Consider the following 27,623-nt stretch of genomic DNA (forward strand, 5'->3'; position numbering starts at 1 on the left):
CATGCAGATAGCTATTATGCGTAGACATCCACTAAGAAAGTATTTTTGAAAATTCAACCCTTAAGGGGGTGAAATAGGGGTTTGAAATTTGTGTAGTCCACGATGAAGAAATCGCGAGCGTAAGCTAGGCAAGAATAATTAAGCTCGTAAGAACAAATTTTATCATAACGTTCACTATTTTCAGGACGCAAAAGTAGAATTAGACGTCAGGACCAAAGAAGTAGAAGAACAGAGGAAAAGGTTGCCAAGCTTGATAATGTGGCTCGAATCCATTAACAATGAACCTCAAAGAAACTACAACACAGTCCGACGTGTTCACAGAATAGATATAATTAGATATATTGAGATTTATGAAAGGTATTTAAGAGGAAGAGTAAGAAGATGAAATTATTATAAAGTGCAATCATCGTGACAATACGTGACGATTCTAGTCAGTTAAAAGGAAAGTTATATACGGACGAGTAAAACTTTAGAACAAACAAAAAATACTAGTCATTACTGAAATAGAGATTTTAAGACAAATATTAATTCACTTACGGATAGTGCCAGAAGTAGAAATGCCCGTAGAAGAAGATATATCACAAACGGATAGAACGATTGATTCGACATCTATGCCTGAAGAAATAGTTACGCCACGAGAACCCGACTTTGTTAAATTTGAGGAACCTGTTGTGGAAAAGATGGCATCACAGAAATCGGCACCCACTTCAGAACAAGAAACTGAACTTAGTCAAATACAACTACTGATTAAAGAAACTGAGCCTATCCGAAACGATTTACCAGTCAAACAAGATGAACCTACCCAAATAAATTTACAAATTAAAGAAAACACAACATTAGAACTGAAAGAGAAAGTACCCAATGTGACTATCGAAACTCAGACTGGTAAGAGTCTTATGTCAGATGCTCCATCTCTTGCAGACAAATCTGTAATATGTAAGCCGGAAGAAAATCAGATGATTGATGTGTCTATCACTTGTGCACCACCACAAGAAGTTGAGGTACAGACAAGTGAACCAAAATCATTGGATAAAGATGTGCTTGAAAATATTCAAGTGAAACAAACCATATCTGAAGGGCATGAAACAATTGAAATAGCTAGTCGTCCAGTTATAAGAGAACAAATTGGTGAACAGACATTATTTGTTGATGCTCATTAATGACATAACTTAATAAAGAGTCCAACTCACATCACTCATGTCTTTGCCACAATCATTTGAAACTGTCATGGTGGAGCCTGATGAGACAACCCGGAGGTGATCGTTGATGCTGATGGTACTAAGAGAATAATAAGTTAAAAAGGTTAGAAAAACGCTCGTGCACGACAGCAGTTCTTCAAACTCAGAACATCATACTCAAATATGGTCCTCTGATAGTATTCCTCATGACCAGGTCTCTCGCTCAACTGACACTTCATGGAGATCAAGGATCTAGTACAACAGTTTTTAGACATGAGGCGTTTGAGACATATTCAATATCAAACATATGTGGACAATAGTTTCAGAGTTACCTGGGCAGTGAAGGTTTCTATACAGGAAATAACATCAAAACCTGATACTATAATCACAATGGAACAAGGAATTAAACCTGAAGAAAGTCGCTCAACTTGCTGAAGGTGAAGATACCTTCATTAATACAAACGTCCTCTTCAGGTGTTACAGCAGTTTTACAACAAGTTACAAAAAGATAATTCAGACAAGCGTCGATAATCAGACGGGTTGTTATAATTGATGGAAAAGAACTGTAACAGAGAGGGTTATAGAGAGCCAGATAGTGTTGAAGTACTAGAAGAACACATTCCAAGAGTTTCTATAATGTAAAGATGGTGGCTTTACATCTGGAGTAGATGACGGTGCTGATAATAAAGGTCAGCCTCCGAAAAAACTTCCAGATAAGGAAAAGATGATAAACCCACACGATGGAGGTAAAAATTTTGACATAGATGAATACGACAAGCCCCAGAAATCATCCCCTTCTGATTTAGATAAACATGATAAAGAAATCTTAGCTGACGATAAACTACCTTTACAATCTAGATCCTTCGTCTCTGAGATGCAGTACCAAACAAAAGAATTCTTACAAGAAGAAAGTAAAAATGATAGGCTAAATCAAGCAATTCCTCCAGTTGAAACAATTACGATAAGTAAATCTTATTCACCTGACCAATCAAAAGAAACAGGTACACAAATGTATGATGTTGAACGTCCTTTGGTAGATCAGACAGGTATGTATGCCACTCAAATAATGAAAAACATGGAAACAAGTTCTAATATTGCCACTGTTGTGCAAACGGTAACACGTAAATTAACTAGAACTAGAAAACGTATTATCAAGCATATAAAAATAATTGATGGTAAGGAACATGTCACTGAAGAAGTCATTGAGGAACCAGATGAAGTTGAAGTTGTAGAGGATGAACCGCATATTTCGCATTTTGTACAAAACCAAGGCAGTAAATCTAAGCGTATAAAAATAATACGTCAAGTGGAAATAATTAATGGTAAAGAACATGTTACCGAACAAATCGTAGAAGAATCTGATGATGAACCGGGTGATTTAAGTGTACCTGATGAAAGAAGTGAAAAATTTGATCGACCTGATATAACAGAAATTGAAGTTCAGGAGACTGTTCCTAAGCTTCTTCATGTAAGTGTCTCCAAACCATCAATTGTAAGTGAAATTGGTAGTGATCCAAAGCAACAAATATCACCAAAAACTTTTGAGAAAGGCACCACAGTTAAACCTATGACAAAGTTAACAATAATTAGAAAACGCATAATAAAACATATAAAAGTCATTGACGGCAAAGAACATATTACCGAAGAAGTTATAGAAGAGCCAGAAGAAGTAGAAGTAATCGAGGGAAAACCACAAGTGTCGCACGTTATTCAAGAAGAAGGTATTAAAACAAAACGTATTAAAATAATACGTCAAGTTAACATTATTGATGGTAAAGAACATGTTACGGAACAAATCGTAGAAGAATCTGATGATGAACCCGATGATGTTGATGTAGCTGATAAAGCAAGTGTAAAATTTGACCAACCTGATATAACGGAAAGTGAAGTTCAGGAGACTGTTCGTAAGCCTCTTCATGTAAGTGATGACATCTCCAAAGCTTTAATTGTAAGTGAAATTGATAATAATTCTAAGCTACAAATATCACCAAAAACTTTTGAGAAAGTCACTACATTTAAACCTATAACAAAGTTAACCAGAATTAGAAAACGCATAATAAAACATATAAAGGTCATAGATGGCAAAGAACATATAACTGAAGAAGTTATAGAAGAGCCAGAGGAAGTAGAAGTGATCGAGGGAGAGCCACAAGTGTCGCACGTTATTCAAGAAGAAGGTATTAAAACAAAACGTATTAAAATAATACGTCAAGTTAACATCATTGATGGTAAAGAACATGTTACGGAACAAATCGTAGAAGAATCTGATGATGAACCCGATGATTTTAATGTAGCTGATAAAGCAAGTGTAAAATTTGACCAACCTGATATAACGGAAAGTGAAGTTCAGGAGACCGTTCCTAAGCCTCTTCATGTAAGTGACGACATCTCCAAAGCTTTAATTGTAAATGAAATTGATAGTAATTCTAAGCTACAAATATCACCAAAAACTTTTGAGAAAGTCACATTTAAACCTATAACAAAGTTAACAAGAATTAGAAAACGCATAATGAAACATATAAAGGTCATAGATGGCAAAGAACATATAACTGAAGAAGTTATAGAAGAGCCAGAGGAAGTAGAAGTGATCGAGGGAGAGCCACAAGTGTCACATGTTATTCAAGAAGAAGGTATTAAAACAAAACGTATTAAAATCATGCGTCAAGTTAATATCATTGATGGGAAAGAACATGTTACGGAGCAAATATTAGAAGATACAGATGACGAATATGTGCCTGATTCAACAATTACAGCTGAAATAAGTGTTGGCATTAACAAACTAGACGAAGCAAATCAACAGCCTATAGATGCTACTAAAAACCTATCAGGCAGTGAAGTCGATCATGTAACACTTTCCCATACTTCAGTTAGTTCTACTGAAGCCAAAACACCTATTTATGAACACATTATAAATGACAAGCAGATAACCAAAAAGTCAAGTAATGAAACTACAAACATAACAGATACTTCAAATCAAGTAGAAGAGGTACCATTGGTAAAAAATGATTTTAAATTAAAGGATAAACCTGAAAAAATTGAGCTAACGGGGATTACTAGTACTCAGCCATCTATTAAAAAGTCTGAAGATAGAAATATTACTGACTTTAGTGAAGATTTAATTGCTAGTGAAGTAGATTACTCACAAATATTACAAATTCCCCTTGAAAAGGGTGATAATGCAGTTACCAATAAGTCGAGAGAACGATTCTCCGTTTATACGAAGGAACCGGTAGTTAAAGAAAAACAGAATGTTGAAATAAGTGTTGAGGAACCTACGCGCATGGATGAAATGGGTCTGAAAACAATTGAAGAAATACTGACACTAAAAACAAAAACAAATGATCAGCCCGATACAACTAACAAGATGGATGTCATTTACAAAGGGCAATCTACCCACACCTTAGCGTCAGATCAATCCATAATTAATATGACTAAAGATTTAATAGGAAGTGAAATAGGCCATACCACTACTTTACAAACTTCTGATAAAAATTGGAAAGGTGTAGCTTCACCAGAACAACAAATTTTGAATGTGATAGAACCCAGCAGTCAATCTTTAGAAATCTTGGGTACAACTTATGAAACTGAAAACTTATCAAAACCTGCAACAGATTCAAAGGTAGAAGACGTAGTTTCTAAAGATACACCTCCTAAAACACATTTCGAAAGTAAAGTTGAATATGTAAAGCAAGAAAATGCAAGTGAAGTAGATATGACACGTACGCGAGATATTGAAACAGGAAAACTTTCTGATAATTTAGCTGATATTAGACCAGATCGACAATTAAGTACACCACATAAATCTAAAGAGCAGACAACCGTTAAAACAGAGGTGTCACCCGTCGATTTAAATAAATCGTTGGTTTGTGAGCAAAAATCTGTCGAAATGTCTGAAATGAATAAAACTACTAAAGAAAAAGAAAAGAAAACTTTTGCTCCTCCCACAACAGCGAGCAGTGATAAACTTAACCAATCTAAGAAGGAATTAACACCGGAAATAATTTCACCTACTGAAAATACAGAATTAAAAGATACACCTATTGATATATCACGAAGTTTAATTGAAAGTGAAATTGATCACTCAACAGCTCTTTCGCCAAAAGTTTTCTTGGAAAATAAAAAACATTGTATTTCCTCTACAGCTCCCGACGAGAAAATATTACCTCAGAAAGAAAATTTCATTACTATGCAACAAGAAGAGATAAATATAAAACAAACGGGGGTTGACGGCCAAGGTAATGATGATCAGAAGAATTTACCCACTTTCGATGAAACCAAACATATTAAACATACTGAAGGCGATAAAGATTTTATTTTAAAAAATCAAAAGTTATACGAACTACAAAATGAAGACAAAATAATTCATTCTCATTCGGAAATACCACAAGCTGATAAAAAATTAATTAAAGATATAAGCACGTCTAATCAGGAAAACGTTTTTGGTCCTGATACACCAAAAGTGATTTCCACTAAAACTGAACCCCAAGAATATGGATCTGTAATTGATATTACTAAAGATTTAATGAGAAACGAAGTTGACCGATCCTCATTTGAAATTGCTAAGGAAATAAAGCCTTTTGCACCGGCTAAAGACTTAGTTGATAATATAGGATCAGAATATGAAATCACAAACCCAGATTTAAAAGTTGATTCACAAAAAGTAACAAAAATAGTAACCAGAACTAAAAAACGTGTTATAAAACACATAAAAATAATTGATGGGAAAGAGTATGTCACAGAAGAAGTTGTAGATGAACCGAGTGATGTTGAGATCTTTGAACAGGAACCAAGCGAAGTAATAACTTTGCAAGAGCAAGGTGTCACGACCAAACGAATCCAAGTCATAAGAAAAGTGCAAATAATTGATGGTAAAGAACATGTGTCAGAACAAATCATCGAGGAACCAGATGATGAATATGTTCCCAACTCAACAGTAACTGCTGAGATCGATTTAAAATTAACTCAAGTAGCACCATTTGAACATGACATATCGAATGTTCAAGAGTATGTTGAAGTTATCCCTACAGATAAAAGAAAAGATGTAATAGACATGGAAGAAATTAAAGATTTTGTCCCGAGCTCAAAGTCAAAGCCTACTATTCTAAGCGCGACAAAAGAATTCTTGGAAACCGAAGGTTATAGCGATTCACTATTGAAAATTAAAGAAGATAAGCTGAAAGAATCGAGTGAAAAAACAATTTTAGCTACTGAAATGTTATTGAAAGCATTGACTGTTCAAGATGAACCTTCAATCGATAAACCAGATGAGATTATAAAATCAGAGATAAACTCGGCATGTAGGCCACAAACTGTTCATGAAGAAAATGAAGAAGTAAAAGAAAGTGTCGTAAAAGATGAATTCGAAACTTTACAAGTAGAAAAAGATTATCAACCGTTTGAAAGAGACGAAGATCACACTGCGAAAGAATATCTACAAACTGATTTACCCATAGCAGTACATCTCGTAGATACTGCATCCGTAGATACACCATACAAAACTGATTTGAAATTAGAAGCCAAAGAGCCTAAAGTGCAATATCATGCTCAGCAACTGGAACCTTTTATACAGTCAGATGATCAAAAATCAGAAAGAGACTTATTATCAGTTGGAATAATTACTACAACAACGGTTGCACCTATTTCAAGTGCTGACATTATTCCGCCACCCACAAAACCGAATACCGAACATGATGTAACAGCATTCATTGAGTCAGAGCGTCTAGATACACATTTGCGAAATGCAGTGCCCGAAGGCACTATTGATGGACGAGGTAAGATATTACAAGAAGATAATGTTGAAAAATCATCGCAAACCTCCCCTAAACCCAAGGAGTTAGGTCAAAAAATACAAACATTTGATATTTCAATGACTATTGCCAAAACAGATGAAAGTAAAAGAGTTGAACCTAAAATTGAACTTGACATTAAATTCGAAGAGCTTGATAAAACCCAGCCCACGGTAACTATATGTAAAGAACATGTTCAAGCTACGATACCAACAGAAATAACAATAATAGAAGAACACTTTAGGAAAAATCGTATGACTCCTTCAACTGAGGCTATAAAAGAACAACAAACTACAGAAGAACTTTCACTAATAAGTCCTATAGAGGCTCCAATAGAATCGCTAAAAGACAAGCAAATCATAAAAACTCTGTCAGAAGAAAATGTTCCTATAGTGACTCGATCTTCAGAATCAACCATAGCCCAACCAAATATAAAAGATCATTTAGAAGAAAGTATTATTCTAGAGACTTCTGCTGGATTAACAAAAGAAGCTGATACAGAATCTTTTGTCGAAACCGATAAAAGTATAACAGACACATCAAGCTCATCTTTAAGAAACTATGTGGAACTGCAAACACCTACACCCATTGAATCACCCAAACCCACAAGTGACTTATTAGAAACAAAGGTAGCAATTGGAGAACCTTTATCGATTTCAACACAATCTGAATCAATTACAGAGAAAGGTTATGAACCCGAGGATATATCTGTAGTTAAAGAAGTAGTACCTGAAAAGAAAAAGAGGCAAAAGAAACGGAAATCTCATGCAGTAAGTCAAGAAACAATTTACCCAAAGCAAACTACAACAGAAGATGAAACAGCCGTATCTACACCTATAGAAATGGAAGAGCCAATTCATCAAAGAAAAATCAAAACAAAGAAAGGCAAAAAGAAAGTACCTATTGACGATGCCATGATCAAACCAGATGCCAGTCCAATGCAATCACTCGAAACAACTAAAGCTGAAAGTCCAAAAGTTGGAAAAGAAATTGTAACTACGTCGCCTCAGGACGAATCTTACCATACTATTAGTGAAACCTCTGATATTAATACAGTAAAGATTGTAGAAGAATGTGTTGGAAGTAGTCCAGAAATTCATACTGAAATTACTACTACTGTTACTTATCCAATTCCTGTAGTTGAAGAAATTGCTACTACAGAATACTCAGTTCAGACCTCGCCAGAAATACAGGATTCAACAAATGATAATAAAGTAGAAATTCTTAAAGAAACGATTGATACTGAATTACAAACTTCACCTATTCCTGTTAGTGAAATAGTAATTCAAACTACACCTGTTGAAGATAAGGAAGCGCACACCCAAACTTTAGACAATATAACAGTCGTGGAGAAAGTTGAAGTATCGAATTCACAAAGTCAAACAAGTAGAGCTGAATCACCAGAGCCAGTTATAAGATCCGAAGTAACTACGCAAGTTTTGCCAAGAGATATAGTGACACCTGACGATAAGTTTTCACAAACGTCATCTCCACTAATGGAAGAAGTCGAACAAATTGTAGGAAAGGATACCCGAGAAATACAGACTTCACCACAACCAACAGTGCAAAAAAAAGAAAAGAGTACTGAGATTAGAGTTGAAACTGCTGAGAGTGACATTCAGACTATCAAACAAGAATCAGTAGATCAAGAAACTTTAACTTCACCCATAAAAAGTAAAGAAGTTATGGAAATGAGCATACAAACACCTGAAGTACCTCTGGTCCACTCTTTTACTCAATCCGATTTTATAGAAACCGTAGCTGAGCCAGTAGTTGAGAAGCCTCTAAGCCCTCGTTTACCGGTATTGGATGCCAAAATTGTAACAGTTGATAGTACCCAGCAAACATCACCACGAATATACGAAGAAGACTCTAAACCCCATATAAAACAAATTACAACGATCGATACTTTACAGCAGACATCTCCTAGGGAATACTATGACATTACTCCTGTCATACCACCATTACATTTGAATGAAAAAGAAGTAATATACACTGACAGTGTACAGCAAACTACACCTAGAGAATATCTTGAATCACCAGTATTCCAACCTATGACAGACCCTAGTAAAGAACAGGTTATTATGGCCGACTATACTCAACAAACTTCTCCGAGAGTGTATTCAGAAGACTCCATATCAACTTCAACTGATGAGCCCTATGAAGTGCATCTTCGGGCTCAAGTTTCTATTCCACAAGCAACAGACAGCTTTATTGAAAACGAACGCCATACTGAACAAGTATCTATACTAGGTGATTCGTACAAACAAAAAAGAAGAAAACCCAAAAAGAAAATTGACTCGCCGCTACAGTCACCTGGAAGCTTATCAGATCCTATCAACGCTGAACTGTCTCTTTCTGTAACACCTACGAGTGAAGATTTATCCAGCAAAGAAACTTCCTCAATAGATGAAGGTATTTCTCAGTTAGCTAGTCCTGTCTTACTTCAACAAGAGAGCTATATATTAACACATAGACCGTCATATTCTGATGTAGTACAAAGATCAAAATCAAAATCTCCTTCGCCTAGTAAAACCATTACTGTACCAAAATCTGGGAAAGCTAGATTACTCAGTACACTTGAAAAACGTACAAGATCAATAAAAGAGCCTCAGAAAATATCAGAGGATACAATGACAGTAGCACTTTTTGAACCCTCTGTTGAAAAATCATATGATCTACTAGTCAACAAAGAACTAGATGGGTTGAAAACTGCTGTCAATAATAATAATGCTGCAAAGACTGAGAGGTGTATAATTACCGTAGTTGAAACTATTTCCATATGGTTGGAAGAAATTCAATACATAATTCAAAAACAAATTATTTCCGGGTCAAAAGAGTCCATTAAACCAGAAAGAGTCAAGGAAATAGAAAACTATATTCAGCGCCTTAAGGAAACCGTATATATAACAGAGGTAAATGAAGAAATCATAACATTGATAGAAACATTGACACGACAAGTTCATGCTGTCAATAGTATGAGAGATCAGAGTATGGTAAAAGTAAAAGAAGGAGAAAATGAATGGGACAAATTTTTAGTAGATGTTAATAAACTAAGGGAGGCTGTAGAAAAGGTTAAATCTCAAACCGATCAATTTATTATGAATGAAGCACCTACACACCAAAAGCTTGACGATCTTGACCAAATCGAAATAGATAATGTTTCAAACTTGGAAAGCATAAGAAAAATGTTCCGAATTTATAAGAAACTTTTGGAAACCAACCGTAAAAGGGAATGTCCTTCAATATTGTACATCTGTAACGATGATACTAAACAAGTTGAGAATACAATAAATACGGAAAGAGATCGTCTCTTACAATTGTCATCATTAGCCGAAGAATACGAACAAACTTTACAGGATTTCGGTCAGATAACTGATGTTGCTGAAGCGCTACTTGATGGAAAGATCATTGTATCTAACTTAGATCATTTACATGAAGAAATACAGAAGCATCGAAAATTCTTTGTAAATCTTAGTCACTGTAGAGCTATTCTAGAATCACTGGAAGATAACTTAGACAGTGAAACCAGAGCAAAATATTCATCTTTACATCATTCTTTACATGACAGAGCCACAATTATAATTGATAGAGCTGCAGGACGCGCTCAGCAAATGACTTTAGCTGCTTCAAGGTGGAGTGTTTTAGATCAGGGTATGAAAGAAGAGCAGCAGTGGCTCGTAGTTGCTCAGCAAAGAATCCCAGATCTCACAAACGTTACTTCTATTGATCACGAGCAGTATATTAATCTGTATCAATCCATAAGCCTAGACGTTTCACATCACAATGCAAAGATGCTTCGATTACTTTCTATAACAGAAGGACTTCAAGGTTTAATTGTATGTTCTGGCCTAGAAACAGAATGTTCAATAGCACTTGATACGTTATTAAAACTCCAAGAAGACATTGACTCGAGATTGACACGTCTTACAGCGTTCAAAGAAAATTGGGTCACTTACGACTACCTCATAGACAGAATTGAGGGCTGGATGAAACTTGCTAACAAAGAGTTAGAGCAGATCACTCCCGAAAACATCACGACTACTAGCAACCTACGTCGATTCTGGGAACTCAAAGCACAACATGAAGTTCATACCAACTTGAAAAATGAATCCGGACTCCAATTTGATAAAGCATTAGAAATTCTACCTATTTCCGATGAAATGGTGCAACGTCAGTTCTTCTCTAAAATTGAAGATAAATGGCGAGATCTATCAACAAGAATAAGTAATATTCACGGGTCTGCTATTCAAAATATCTCTGATCGTGACGTTTCCTCGAGTGAGAAACTAAATATTCTTGAGGATGAGATGAGGGAGCTACGAGCGATGTTGGATGGTTTGAAGGGAGTAATTAAAAGTGATGATGAACTAAATCTGTACATAGAACGATTGCAAGTGATGACCAGTCGGATTGACAGGATACAGAATGAGCTTGGCAGACTAAGTTTACTGCCCACAGCGGAATCCGAGCGTCTCGGCGCACTGTTGTCTCAGTCTGGTTTATTAGACGATCAAATAGCCGAAGAGCTGGAGCGGAGTATGTTGTTAAAGGAAAAGATTGATCATGTTCAAGCTGGAATAGCTCGTTGCCAGAAGAACCAACGACGAGCGAGACTAACATTAGAAGAATGTGAAGCAGCTGAACGACTGGGCAGCGACGTAGTTGAGAGGGCATCTCAAAACTGTCAGAAGCTTCTGGAAGATCTTTCGGCACAATGGAGGGATATTCTTGCCTTGCGACAAGCTTTGCACACACTCCCAATCAGTCTACGAGTCTGCGTTTCTCCAGTCAGCGTGGAGAAAGACATTTCTGCCTTGCAGGTAATAACTTTTATCTAATTTTGATAATAATATTTTTCAAATAGATATTGCATCACTCAAGAGTCCACATGTCAGTTATAGTAAAACACTTTTTCTGCAGGTCAAACAATAGAAATTTCAAAAATATTTTAAACGTACTTCCAATTTTATTGCTGTTATAGAAATTCTCCTTATTTCACTTTGACTATTACTTCACATGATTGTAGATAACTATGATCACCACAGACTCTTACAACTTTAAGCTCTATAGCACTATTAGGTACTATTTTCACTATTAGGAACTGAACTCCTTTTTGTCTTTAATAATTCGTTGTTACAAAATTGATCAATAGTATTTTCCCTATCCAGGAAACCCATGCAGAATTGGAGACAGCTTGCAACGAGCTCTGCATGAGGCTTCGTAACAAGCTGCATCTATGGCGAAGGTTCGAGAGGCAGCTGGAACTGGTGCAGGGTGCCGTCCGTGAAGCTGACTACATGGTGGAACTGCTCACGGTGCAGGGTCAGGTGGATTATGACCGCCTGCTCAAAGCTACGGAGAAACTCGAGGTATGCCAGTTTTTTCCGATTACAGGAGGTTGTAATTTTTAGCATATTTTTGGATCGGTTCCCTCAAAAAATTGCTAGACTACTCAATAGAATTTAATAATAAGTCTTCGTGGCTTAGTTTAGCTGTCTGAGTGTTATAGGTTATAAAGTACTGTGACTTGATGATGTCTCTGCTGCATTGGTGAGCGCTTTGGTCTTATGTATTATGTAAGAGGTCCTGGGATAAATTATGGCTGGGTCAAATTGGGAAATCATAATTTTTAAACTGCCTCAGGTCTAACCTGGTGAGAGTGTACCACGAATTCAGCAATTTCTTTAACATGCCAGCATGCAATATTTTATAAACTGATGCCCGCGACTTCGTCCGCGTGGATTTATATTTTTGAAAATCCCGAGGGATCTCTTTAATTTTTCAGGATTAAAAGTAGCCTATGTTTTAATCCAGGGTATAATCTATCTCCATTCCAAATTTCATTCAAATCCGTTCAGCCGTTTTTGCGTGATTGAGTAACAAACATCCAAACATCCACACTTTCACATTAGTAATATTATTAGGAATTAGTATTAAAGGCCTACGGTTTAACTAAGATGATTCCTGAGCTGAGGTAGCTGATGCGTAGTGACGTAAAAATTGATTTGCAGTTCTGTCTCAGTTGAAAGTTTGACCTATAACTGGAAATACTAATATTTGTTCAAATAAAAAAACTATCAATGACTAAAACATAATATTTAAAAGTACATGTTACATTTTTACAAAAAATATACGCCGTCCAAATGGTCATTTATGGGCATTGTGCCCAAAACACTGGCGCTATTACCTCGCTGAACGGCAAGGCTCAACCCTTGAGCGAAATAAGCACCAGCTCTTGGGTCACCAGACGCGTGGATCAGCTTTTGGGACACGACGTTTATAAAAGCTTTCGTGTCCGATGACCATGGGCCCAGAGTCTCAAACGCAAGCGCCGCAAATACATAGTCCTTACTAATGACTGAGTATTTACGGCGCTTAAGCTCCTGAGCTGACTCGGCTGCTGCAGCCGCTTTTTGGCACGTGCCCGATAAATGGGACGCTGCCAACGTGTCGACGCAGGTCGCATCCCAGACCAGCGCATAACTTAGGTTATGATATCTTCATATTCCTTGTAACAGACATTGAGCGAGTCCCTCTCACGACGAAGCGGAGAGCTGGTGGGAGAACTGAGGGACGCCGCAGCACCATTAGAGGCCAGCACTGAGCCTGGCATCGCTGCCAAGCTTCGCAAGGAGCTGGACGATGCGGCCGCCGCGTACGAGCATACGTGCAGCAACCTCACGCAGCTCTGTGACAAGTAAGCTCGTCAAACTATCCTGCCCCATTAACCCGAAAGTGCTGTAATTTCTTGCAACAACAATCGTTTTGATCGGTTGAATTTACGGTATTATAGCAAGTTCAGCCAATATTGAGACTATGTTAGCCGTCAGAAGTGATCAAAGTCACATAATTTATTCACAATAGGTATTAAATTATTACATTTTTTGATGATCGGTTGTTATATCTATGAAATATCTTTTATAAAAGCCCTTTAAATAATTAGATTTAAAAAGTAGCCATGCTCCTTATCTTTGCAAGCTATTTTTTTTTAAATTCAGATACAAGTTAGTCCTTGAGTGCAATCTCACCTGGTGGTAAGTGAGGGTACAGTCTAAGATGGAAGCGGGCTAACCTGGAAGGGGTATGGCAGTTTTTATTAAATCCACCCTTTGGTTTCTACACGGCATAATATCGGAACGCTAATTCGCTTGGCGGCATGGCAAAGCCATGCCTCCATGGCAACTAGCTAGGTAGGTGGTAGCTAGCTATCATCATCATCATGATCAACCCATCGATCGCCGGCTCACTACAGAGCACGGGTCTCCTCTCAGAATGAGAAGGTTTTGGCCATAGTCTATCACGCGGGCCACGTGCGGATTGGTAGACTTCACTCACCTTTGAGAACATTATGGAGAATTCTCAGGCATGCAGTTTCCTCACGATGTTTTCCTTACCGTCAGAGCAAGTGATATTTAATTACTTAAAACGCACATTACTCCGAAAAGTTAGAGGTGCGTGTCCGGGATCAAACCCCCGACCTCCGAATAGAAGGCGGACGTCTTAACCACTAGGCTATCACAGCTTATTTAGCTAGCTAGCTATAAATAAATAAATAAATAAGCCTACCTCTAAATTTTTTTTTTTTTTTTTTTTTTTGTTTTCAGAGGTCATCCCAAACGCGGGCAAAGGTCTCCCCCTTTTTCTTCCAGGTATCCCTGTTAGCGATCAGACGCGTCCAGAGCGCACCAAGGCCATCAAAATCCTCCAGATCTGCGCGCCAGCACGTGCGGGGCCTGCCACGGCGACGCGTTATGTAGCGTGGACACCAGACTGTGCTCTCCTGCGTCCACCTATTGTCCGACTGTCGCATAACGTGACCTGCCCATTTCCACTTCAATTTTCTTGCTTGTCTTATAACATCGATCAACTTGGTTTTGTTCCTTAGCTAGCTATACGTTATATTAACTTGGACTCCCTTCCACCAGGTACCACAAAGCAGTGGACCTCTGGAGAAGGTACCGCGAGGCCGCGGACGGTGTCCGTGCGTTCGCTGACCACCACGAGACCTTCCTGCACGCCCTGAGGCCCAACGATGCTCTTGCAGCGGCACAGGTTAGTTGTAGCTGCTTTTTACCCAACTGCGCCGCACGAAGGAGTGGTTGTGTCATGTTGTGTCATTGTTGTTGTTTGCACATATTATTTTGCTTAGCTCTTTAGTTTAGTTAGTATGTTAGTTAGTATGTAGTTAGCTTTGTATTCACCGAGCTGGAGGCCCTGTTTTCCGAGACACAGTTTCTACTAGTTCGGAAAACAGGTGCACAGTATTGTTTTGGTAAGAATTTTATAATAATTAGTTTTAAGGTACGTGTCAATACTAACAAAAATATGATTATGTATTTGGTGGAAATAAATGATTTTATTTATTTACTAGCTTATGCTCGCGACTTCGTCCGCGTGGACTACACAAATTTCAAACCCCTATTTCACCCCCTTAGGAGTTGAATTTTCAAAAATCCTTTCTTAGCGGATGCCTACGTCATAATAGCTATCTGCATGCCAAATTTTAGCCCGATCCGTCCAGTAGTTTGAGCTGTGCGTTGATAGATCAGTCAGTCAGTCAGTCAGTCAGTCAGTCAGTCAGTCAGTCACCTTTTCCTTTTATATATTTAGATTATTTATTATTTATTTATTTGTTTGTTCTTTTGTGACGCTTTAGAGATCAAATTATTAGCCACTAGCGGCCCGCTTTTCTTCGCACGGGTAGCTTACAATGGATCTCTATTTTTTTTGAAAATAAACTTGGGAATAATCTAGATCCACTGGTGAAAAACTTGGTCTTAAAACCCATTCTATACGTACCCGTAGTACAAGATTTTACGTCTCACCAAACCAAACCAAATTCGAGAGTCGAAATACTTCCGCGTTACAGTAAAATGGACCTAAACAGCATTGAATTGAAGTCAAATATTCAATGCCACTGATTTTGATTTCGCAATGTTTCCGCTTGGAGCGCTGGCTGTAGATGTGTAGACAAACTTGAGCTTTAAAACAAGGCATTTAAGATCCAGTTTACTGTAACGCGGAAGTATTTCGACTCTCGAATTTGGTTTGGTTTGGTGAGACGTAAAATCTTGTACTACGGGTACAGGTAGCAGTATAGCGGTTTCGTAGAGCGTTGTCTCTATCGTTGAGATCGACATTACGTCACATAGGTGTGTGACAGAGACAACGTTCTACAAAGCCGAAATCTCATTCTAAAGGTCGATGTACAATATTTCTTACCGGCTACATGCCCGGTACGATATGCCGCCTAGAAAACAATCAGAGGTGTTTATGATGTATCCGTACAAACAAAGAGAAAAGTTTCCGCCAGTTTCCGCGAACACAACCATGATACATTTTTTTTTCAATATATTTTTTTCCTACAATTAGGGGATCACTTGCATTGCATTGAAAGCACGGCGTTGGAAATTGGAACGCTTGCCAATAGGAGAACAGACGACAACAAACAAGTCGCAGGGAGCCGCTGGAGTCAGGCGGCGCAACACCGTGACGTGTGGAAGTCCCTACAATAGACCTATTATTATTATTATTATTATTATTATTTATTTATTTATTATTTAATTAGAACGGCCATAAAGCCAATTACACTAATTAAACTACGAGTACAAACTAACATAAACATACATACAAAAATTGTTAAAATTATAAATTTTAAAAAGCAAAATTATAAATTTTCACAAAAGTGCAAAATCTGACCCATGAGGTCAGCCCATTTGTCAGCAAATATGTCACAGCGAGAGGACTCCTTCAGCAGCGCGTTGAGCGCAGCCAAAGTGCGCGGTATGGGTGACCTGGAGCGCGCTACCGTGCGACTAAACGGACTTACGAAAAATTACCTATGTTCAGCAGAGAACGTCTATTTATTGATAATGATGATGAATTAGAATCCACGCGGACAAAGTCGCGGGCATCATCTAGTTGCGTATCAAGTCAATGACATTTTTAGCGGACGTAGGAGCGTAATCAAAATGGCATGCGAATTGCGAATGCAAATTCAGCGCAATACGGTGTTTGACAAAAAACAGACAGACAATGAGTCATTTAAGTAGCTGTGACTGGTGGCGTCTACTCTCAATAAGGGAACTAAACACCGAATTAAGACCTGCGGTGTGATTCGCTAACTCAGTGTCTAACACTGCATGATAGCCACCGAGCTCATTTTTAGGGTTCCGTACCTCAAAAGGAAAAACGGAACCCTTATAGGATCACTTTGTTGTCTGTCAAGAAACCTACAGGGTACTTCCCGTTGACCTAGAATCATGAAATTCGGCAGGTAGGTAGATCTTATAGCTGACGTTTGGGAAAAAATCTGAAAACCGTAAATTTAGGGTTAGATCACACAAAAAAAATTAAATCGTGGTCATGAACTAATAATTAGTATTTTCAACTTTCGAAGTGAGTGACTATATCAAGTGAAAGGTCTTCACCTGTACATTCTAAAACAGATTTTTATTTATTTTTATGCATCATAGTTTTTAATTATCGTGCAAAATGTCGAAAAAATACGACTGTAGTACGGAACCCTCATTGCGCGAGCCTGACTCGCACTTGGCCGGTTTTTTTAATCCATTGAAGGTTTTCTACGAAAAAATATTATGATATCACACAGTGAAGCAGCAATGTAGAACCAACCAACCTCGATGGCTATCATTTAGTGTTATACATATATTTATTTATTTTATTTTATTTTTATTATTCATGTACCAAAAATTGTAGTTACAAAGTAATAATAAATTAAGTTACATTGGAAATGCTTATCTCTAAACAGAGATTTACCTACTTGTACAATTAAATACCTACCTACCTACTTACCTACTTGTCTAATACCTATAGTATGCAACAGGTCGAGATGACAATCGGGGAGGGAACGCCCCGAACACCCGCAGAGCCCCCGCGCGAACCCGGTGCGAGCGAGTGCGGGTGACGTGTGGATGTGCGGGGCGTCCCCCTGCCTCATACCCCGATTGCCATCTCAACCTATCGCGGAGTATACGTCTCTGACTCTTTGGCTCGGTCAGATAAACATAGTTATAAACCTAGTAACGACCCCAGGTTCTCAGTTTCGCACGCTCGATGTTTACACAACGGCAAATGCCGTCATGATGCCGCGAAATGCCACCGATGTATGTTATCCTAACTATAAACCAGTTATTAAAATATTGCCAAACATAGGCTGGGTACTGTTTACCGACTTAGGAAAATATCAAGGCAAGGCAGGTTGAAAAAGTGAAAATTAGATTTCAGTCTATGTTGCAGAACAACATAGGTACCCACTAACAATTTCTTACTTAAATACAAGTTGGTTATTAAGGCAGTTAACTCAAGCGAAGCGAGCGTGAAATTTTTGTTTTGAATTGAGGTATCTTGCTTGTGTAACCGTTTTATGATAGGCAGAATCAATTAATAGTCGATTAACTCATAATTGAAGCAAATCTAATTAAATCAGGGTCACGGAATAACGTCACAATACCTTTATCTTGACCTATTGGTACCCACCTATCAGCAGATACCCTTTGATTGGCTGTGAAAAATGGAAACAGCGAATCAACCAATCAAAGGGCAGAATTTGTTGACGTAAATAATGATGAATACGTTTTTCTTACACAATCGGGGGGCAGTTCTAGCACCACCTAAGTCATTTTTTGGTTTTAACAATTTGAATCCATTAGCTAGAAAATCTAGAACCGCGTCGTTTCAGTCAGTCAGAAACTAGAAAACAGAACCTCTTAAAGGATTAAAAAAAGTAACTGTACGCAACTGTACCCAAACCTCTGAAAACAGCAACTTTTTCGCTCTCCTGTACCTTAGTAGCCTTAATACGAGATTTTATGTCTCACCCACGTTGATAGTATTCGAGTGTCGAAACACTTCCGCGTTATAGTAAACTGTATCTTAACTGCCTTGTTTTAAAAGCTCAAGTTTGTCTACACATCTACAGCCAGCGCTCCAAGCGGAAACGTTGCGAAATTAAAATCAGTGGCGTTGAATTTTTGACTTCAATTCAAGGACTTTTAGGTCTATTTCACTTTGACGTTATTGTGTTTCAACTCTCGAATTCTAACAATATTGGTGAGACGTAAAATCTTATACTTAGCGTACAGTTGCTAGTTTTGACTTGTAGTGTTAGATAGAACATGATACGATGATGCGACGTTATAATAACATTAGAGGTCAATCATACCGTCATAGTTTTTGCTAATCTTACTAAAACGCTTGACCGACTGACCGACTTCTACAGTTGAGAACGTTATTTTAATTTTATACTCATTTCGCAGGAATGACATTCTATTTCCGGTTGAGTCAATTTCAGGAATTCAGTCTAAGGTTTTTTTAAAATACGTTTACGTTTTGCCGGCCTCTCTGGCGCAGTGGTGAGCGTTGTGGTCTTATAAGTGGGAAGTCTCGGGATCGATTCCCGGCAGGGGCATTTTGGATTTTTTTTTCTAAATGGTCTCTGGTCTGGGTCTAGTGGGAGGCTACGGCCGTGGTTAGTTGCCACCCTATCGGCAAAGCCTTGCCACCAAGCGATTTAGCGTTCCGTTACAATGACGCCTAAAACAGACCATGGGGTATATGGGCTTCAATGAAACTGCCATACCCAGGTTTGCCTGCATCTTCACTTACCACCAGATGATATCGCGTTCAAGGGCTAACTTATAAGAAATACAATAAAACGTAGGTATAGTACACGACAGGGCGAGTTCGCTGCAGTTCATTACTAATTTTGTATCTAACTTAATTACTTAACAGTTAACACCATGAATTAAATGTTTGAAATTGGTTAGAAAGCTCTGCGATGCCATATCTAATTCATTTTAGCACCTCTAAGTTTGTCGGTTGGGTATACCTACCTAAGTTACGACACAATTTGTCGTTTTTGCATGGATCATAGTTACGTGAATATTAAACTATTATATTGCCTATGTAGGTATGAAAGGCATTGTTAGAAGAATGATGAAAGATTATTATTAATATCTACTTATTGGTTCGAAATTAATTAAACTTATCTAAGTAGGTAGTTTTATTATGTAGTACCTAGTAGTTTTATTATTTTTATGCATAATAGTTTTTAATTTATTTTTAATATATTTATTGTACCTAGGTATATATATTTTAATTGATATTTTTATACATAATATTTTAATTTTATATTTATCTGCAAAATGTCGAAAAAATACGTCTTTTTTTACTTCTAGAAAATATGATAATAAAATTAAATACTTAAACCACTAAATGATAGATAGATGCGTTACTAATTAACATAAAATTCGCGTTCCATTACATTAATCCATACCCAAAATTATCAGCTGAATAAAACGAAAACTCCTAATTAACTTACGAAAATACATTTACATAATTAGTGATAACAGAATGATAACGCGTTCCAGCCAACCACACGCCAGTAGCTCTGCGACGTCCTGCCGGCCGGACGTCGATTAGCGAGCGAAGTTATCATTATATTCCGAAAAATATTACAAAAATCCGAAAAAACGAATACCTTCGACCAAAAAACGAAACATTAAAAACAAAACGAAATTCCGCCATATTGGAAAACTAAACGTCAGATTTCCCGCGTTTAACAGAAAAAATCGCGCGAAAATTCAAGGTCTTTAAAGTGACATCAGTGAGCCTGAATGCAGCCAAGTTTTGTCGTATGCATAATTCGGTTTGATTAATTTATTTGTTTGTGTGAAAATGCCCGTTAACCCAGTAACTCTCTTGTGGTTCTTCTTCATTCTAAATAACTTACTTGCCTATAAAAGGAAATGGTGATCTGGCACCACTATAAAGTAATGCGATTCTAAATTCCAAAGATGCCTAAGGATCTACTTAGAATTTTCCTTTCCGTCAAAATGTCGGTACACTATTCAAACCCAATTTTTATTGAAATAGACTTGAAAGATTGAAACAAATAAATGAATCTTTGAAACGAACCGTTCGCTTTCTTTGTATTGAATCTGCTAATAAACCTAATTTTCTGAGATTACAGCTATAAACTCTATCTTATATCAATGCCAATTTCGATCATAAAATAAACCGTAGAAAACGATGATTCTAATCCTAGTTTCATTTATAATCCAAGCCACTTTAAATAAAGGTGTGGCCTAAACTAATTTCTAATTCTAACGCAATAAAATTTAACGCTGGTCTTCTGTTTAATGTCCATTAAATCGATTTATCTTTCAATTTAATTTACAGTAGATACGTTTAGAGTGGTTACGATTATTTGCTTTGTACCCAGTCAAATGTGACGTGGTGTTTATTTAGCTGGTTTTGCTTCGTCAATGATTTTATTATTGTGTTGTTTGTTTTTTGATTTGGGATTCACCCGTGATTAAAGAATATTTGTTTATTTTTAATTTTGTATATATACTATATAGGTATACTATTTTGGCAAAATAATAGTTGACTTTGCCTTAATTCTTAGACGCAACCAGGATAGACTTAGATTTAGAAAAAAATAGTGGGGTTATTGTTTACTGTCATATTATTTAATTAGTACACTTCGAAAAAAGCATTAGGCTTTTAAAAGCATAAAGCAATAAAATTGTAGGTACTACTTACCAAACTCTTACACTTTATAAATATCAAATAGGTATCCAAAATAACTCATAAGACTTTAGCAAGTTACTTGTAGTATTGTGTTGCAAATTGCACAATGACCTTTTGTAAATAATACCAAGACTTAAAGTTAGTGATACGTTCGTGGTTCACCACCCTTGACTTAGTAAAAGAGTTACTGGATCAGTTTACTTACTAGATTTGTCTTAGCGAGTTACTGGATCAAGTTACTGGACAGGTTGCAACAGTCAGAAGGCTGCGCTCAACGACCTTCGGACGCGGCGATGAGTGCATGTGCAATGTTCCAAATTTGAAATACACAATTCCGCATTTAGGAGCATTTCATTGTTTATGTTAAATGTTGGTTAGAAGTGTTAGTTGTCGAATGAATTGGTTATTGTAAACACGCATCGCGTCAGTGGTACCTATCACAGTGAATGTACACGCATTAGACTAATTTGTATTGTTTTAAACTAAACTTACGGTCAATCTACTAATGATATTAGTCTAGAATATAAATACCATCTATGGGTACCTACGTAATTTTATCTGTGGTGTTATATTTTATTTTTTTGTGACAGGCAAAGATCGAAGATCACACAGCCGTAAATAATATTATAAAGTCGATGCATTCTTTTGACCGTCAAAAATGATTTTTCTGAAAGTAATTTATTATCTAACTTCAGTGAGGTAAGATTCTTAAAAAAATGCGATGTTTCTTTTTTTCAATTTCAAGCGTTTTTGTAAGCAATATAATGAGGCCACAGTTTCATTAAGGTTGCACCTATTTATGATGTAGGTATTTAATAAAATAACGATCTTTTCATAGATATTATAATCATTTTTGCGGGTAATGAATAAATAAGTGAAGTGCAAAAAATGCAGTGCGGTGACAAAGTGTCAAAGTGACATTGTTTTTTTATGCTAAGTGATAGTGATAACTGATAAGAACATGTGGCAGGCGTGCTGTAAGTGATTTACAACATGTCACTTCAAGAGGTGAGTGATAACGGATTTTCTCTGAGGTCAAATCTTGAAGGAGTTTTCATATTCACCAGCTTGCATATGAACTGATATACTTTTGGGTCGAATTCCAATCCACTCGTACGAGAAATTTTTGCTCAAAGCTTCAGATTCAAACCGCTAAAGTGTGGAATGTCCTTTACTTTTTAGTTTTTGGTCGAAATCCAATCCACTCGTACGAGAAATTTTTGCTCAAAGCTTCTGATTCAAATCGCTAAAGTGTGGAATATCCTTCCTGCATCCATGTTTCCTGCCACGCATAAGAAAGAAAGAAAGAAAGAAAGAAAGAAAAGACGTTTATTTACCAAACTGTGCCACACATTTTTTATTTTTTTATTTTATTGATCACGTAAATTTCAATAATACATTTTAAAATAAACAGTTCGCCATCCGCTAGAAACTGAATCGCATCTTATAACTAAGATCTGGTTATTCTTATAACCTAAATGCCTTCAAGACAAGAGTGAAAAAAACCCGGCCAAGTTTGAGTCAGACTCGCGCACCGAGAGGGTTCCGTATTACAGTCGTATTTTTTCGACATTTTGCACGATAAAGCAAAAACTATTATGATAAAAATAAATAAAATTCTGTTTTAGAATGTACCTACCGTTAAAGCCTTTTCATATGATACCCCACTTGGTATAGCCATCTTACTTTGAAAATTGAAATTAATAGATACCTACTAATTATTTATTTGTTCATGAAACACATTATTTTTTGTGATGTAACCATAAATACATGATGTCTACCAATCCGCACATGGCCAGCGTGGTAGACTATGGCCAAAACCCTTCTCACTCTAAGAGGAGACCCGTGCTCTGTAGTGAGCCGGTTATGGGTTGATTATGATGATGATGATGAACCATAAATGCACGGTTTTCGGTTACCCAACAAATTTCATGATTCTAGGTCAACGGGAAGTACCCTATAGGTTTTCTTGATAGACACGACGGACAGACAGACAGTCAATGAAGTGATCCTATAAGGGGTCCTTTTTTCATTTTGAGTCACAGAACCCTAAAAATTTAAGGCGGCTGTATGGTGCCATTTTCAAATGGCGGGGCAGTCGTGTTTTTTAAATTAAGTAGGTACGTTCAGATGTTATTATTAAAATGCCTTCCCAATTAACTGGGACTTATGAGATTCAAAAGACTTATGAGATTTAAAATGTAGGTTATCTTATCACATATGGGTGACAAACAAGTTTTGTTTTTGCTATTTTTGACTAAGAATTTTTAATAAGTATTATCTATTTATCTACGAATGTCTACAGGGTTAGATAAGATAAAATGTAACTAATATTTTAATATTCGATTTCTGTACATAATTTTTTGTGTTACCTACCTATTTAGTTTTGTTTATATAATAAGTGATTATCTACTTACTTTGTGCTTATACTTAATAGCCATCTACTTATTTTTCTTACGTAGGATATTATACCTACTTATGTATCTATTTTTTAAATAAGGAAGTATTGATTTTTTTTAATTATTTTTTTTAAATAAATTACTAATTAAATGTTGGTGCCTTGGTAGCCAGTGGCGTGCACAGGAGTTCAAGCCAGGGTATGCATTTAAGTATGAACCTTTTTTTACGGCAGGTTAAAATGAAAAATAAGCATTGACTTATTACAATGAGGGTAAGCAGTGCGTTTATGCCTCTATGAGCTGCACGACACGCCACTGTTGGTAGCTATATTATAGTAACTTCTGTTAACTCGTCTAAATCTTTTAGTTTCAAGGTATAGGTAACCTTGAAACTAAAAGATTGATTACCATACAAAATATAAGCAATTACCTATAGTTTGTCATTCTCACGTCGACGTCTCGTCGTTAGTAGAGAACTAAAATCTGTATAAAAAGCCTCATTAATTAATCTTTTACGTGCACTCATTGTTTGTTTTTACCACCACCTGGTGGTAGGTGATGATGCAGTCTAAGATGGAAGTGGGCTAACTTGGAAGAGGTATAAACCCAGGGGTTGAATTTTCAAAAATCCTTTCATAGTGGATGTCCACGTCATAAAAGCTATCTAGCTATCTGCATGCCTAATTTCAGCCCGATCCGTCCAGTAGTTTGAGCTTTGCGTTGATAGATCAGTCAGTCAGTCAGTCAGTTAGTCAGTCACCTTTTCCTTTTATAAATTTAAGAGGATGAGTATTGGCGCAAATATCTCTATTATGAGCAATTAACAACAAAATAATAGCCGTACGAAAAAAAATTACAAACTTTCGGCGAACACACTAAAAAAACTCAAACAAACCTGTCGCCGTAGAAACTTGGCCGAAATTCGGCTGAAATCTACCGAACTTCGGCTTCGACACGTGTATTATTTAGACGAATTTTTGGTTGGACTCAATATTCACTGGAGTAAACTTTCGGTGCATCACTAGACCCTTATTATAAATGCGGAAGTGTGTTTGTTTGTTGGTTTGTTGGTTTGTCCTTCAATCACGTCGCAACGGTGCAACGGATTAACGTGGTTCTTTGCATGGGTATAGATAAAGACCTGGAGAGTGACATAGGCTACTTTTTATTCCGGAAAATCAAAGAGTTCCCGGGATTTTTAAATTTTAGATTTTAAGATTTTTAAAAAAACCGAATGCCACGCGGACCAAGTCGCAGGCATCAGCTAGTAAAAAATAATTGTTATTAATATAGGTACCTAAGTATTAATTAATCGCCATATTACTTACATAATGTAGGTATTGTTTTCAGTGGTTTTCCGTGAACCGTGGATTCATTTAAATATCGTTTATCCCATGACATCACCTACCTTTGTAGATGTTGTTTTTAAACGCAGTTCAAAGTATGGTTATAGCAACTTTGTATGTAAATGCAACTTGGCTCTGAGATCTAGGTACGTTACAATAACAAATCCTTCAATGAATAAAATAACCTTAGTTTGTATAACGCATAAAGTTAAACTCCTCAAGTGCCATTTTTGTCTCAAATTTCAAGTCAAAAGTACGATTTTAGTTTTTAATATAAAGGTGAAGTACTTTTGACATGACAGTTGATCCATACAGTTAAAATGGCGTGTGATGACTTGATGAGTCATTTTGTACGGACTATAATAGAGTTTTATCTACCAATAAAACTTACCTATTATTTTTCCTGAGACATTATTTATGCGATCCTTTTTAAAGTTGGTTAAAAGTTTTACCTACTTATTTGGTTTTCCAGTAGGTGACTTTTTGTTACTCAATCACACAACAAAGTTTCCTATAGAAATTTATTTTTCAATTTAAAATTAGGAGCTTGAACCTACATCAATCTATGTGCTGTATTATATTATGTAATTAAATAGTCAATGAAATCAAGTCAAAATCAAATCATTTATTCAAAATAGGTAACATTTACACTTTTTTATAGTCAGTTGTTGGATTTGTCTACACTAATATTATAAAGAGGAAAACTTTGTTTGTTTGTTTGTTTGTTTGTTTGTTTGTTTGTTTGTACTGAATAGGCTCAAAAACTACTGGACCGATTTTAAAAATTCTTTCACCATTCGAAAGCTACATTATCCACGAGTAACATAGGCTATATTTTATTTTGGAAAAAAATAGGGTTCCGTAAGATATTTGGGTTTTTCGGACACAAGGTGTAAAAAATCAACCAGAAAAGTTACTTATTTTGCGTACGCTGCCTAAACTATAAAAGATAGAACCATAAAATGTTCTAATTAATTGTAGATCTTATAAATATCTACAAAAAAGTCCGCGACACACTATACCCATCTATGTCGAGTGAGGCACAGCAACCATTTTTTTATTTAAAAATCTTGAATTTTTTTTGGACTACATTTAAACGCGTTTATTTTACTCATGACTAATATTATAAAGAGGAAAACTTTGTTTGTTTGTTTGTTTGTTTGTTTGTTTGTTTGTTTGTACTGAATAGGCTCAAAAACTACTGGACCGATTTTAAAAATTCTTTCACCATTCGAAAGCTACATTATCCACGAGTAACATAGGCTATATTTTATTTTGGAAAAAAATAGGGTTCCGTAAGATATTTGGGTTTTTCGGACACAAGGTGTAAAAAATCAACCAGAAAAGTTACTTATTTTGCGTACGCTGCCTAAACTATAAAAGATAGAACCATAAAATGTTCTAATTAATTGTAGATCTTATAAATATCTACAAAAAAGTCCGCGACACACTATACCCATCTATGTCGAGTGAGGCACAGCAACCATTTTTTTATTTAAAAATCTTGAATTTTTTTTGGACTACATTTAAACGCGTTTATTTTACTCATGCTATTAATCCTTATCAAAATAAATGATTTCATCACTAAGAACAGTTTATGGAGATAATATTTGGTCTTTGAATGATTAAAATTGGACGTTTGGTTTTGAAGTTATGGCGAAATTAAAATATTACGATTTCTGCTGCACGGCCCGTTGTCTACACTAATATTATAAAGAGGAAAACTTTGTTTGTTTGTTTGTTTGTTTGTTTGTTTGTACTGAATAGGCTCAAAAACTACTGGACCGATTTTAAAAATTCTTTCACCATTCGAAAGCTACATTATCCATGAGTAACATAGGCTATATTTTATTTTGGAAAAAAATAGGGTTCCGTAAGATATTTGGGTTTTTCGGACACAAGGTGTAAAAAATCAACCAGAAAAGTTACTTATTTTGCGTACGCTGCCTAAACTATAAAAGATAGAACCATAAAATGTTCTAATTAATTGTAGATCTTATAAATATCTACAAAAAAGTCCGCGACACACTATACCCATCTATGTCGAGTGAGGCACAGCAACCATTTTTTTATTTAAAAATCTTGAATTTTTTTGGACTACATTTAAACGCGTTTATTTTACTCATGCTATTAATCCTTATCAAAATAAATGATTTCATCACTAAGAACAGTTTATGGAGATAATATTTGGTCTTTGAATGATTAAAAATTTTTTTACAAAAAAAATAAAAACCGACTTCGTTACACAAACACTAAAAATTGAAAAATAATTTAATTTATTACCGAATATATTATGTATACAAGAGTTAATATAGTTCCATAATAATACTTTTTGGTGCCGGTGCCAATTAGCTT

General features: G+C 36.3%; 1 pseudogene; it reads left to right on the plus strand.

Moving 5' to 3' along the window:
• LOC117984832 (muscle-specific protein 300 kDa-like) overlaps positions 1 to 27,623 on the plus strand; it is a 162,859-nt pseudogene that overhangs the window by 110,193 nt on the left and 25,043 nt on the right.

The sequence above is a fragment of the Maniola hyperantus genome, chromosome 8, assembly GCF_902806685.2.
Source record: "Maniola hyperantus chromosome 8, iAphHyp1.2, whole genome shotgun sequence".
NCBI lineage: Eukaryota > Metazoa > Arthropoda > Insecta > Lepidoptera > Nymphalidae > Maniola > Maniola hyperantus.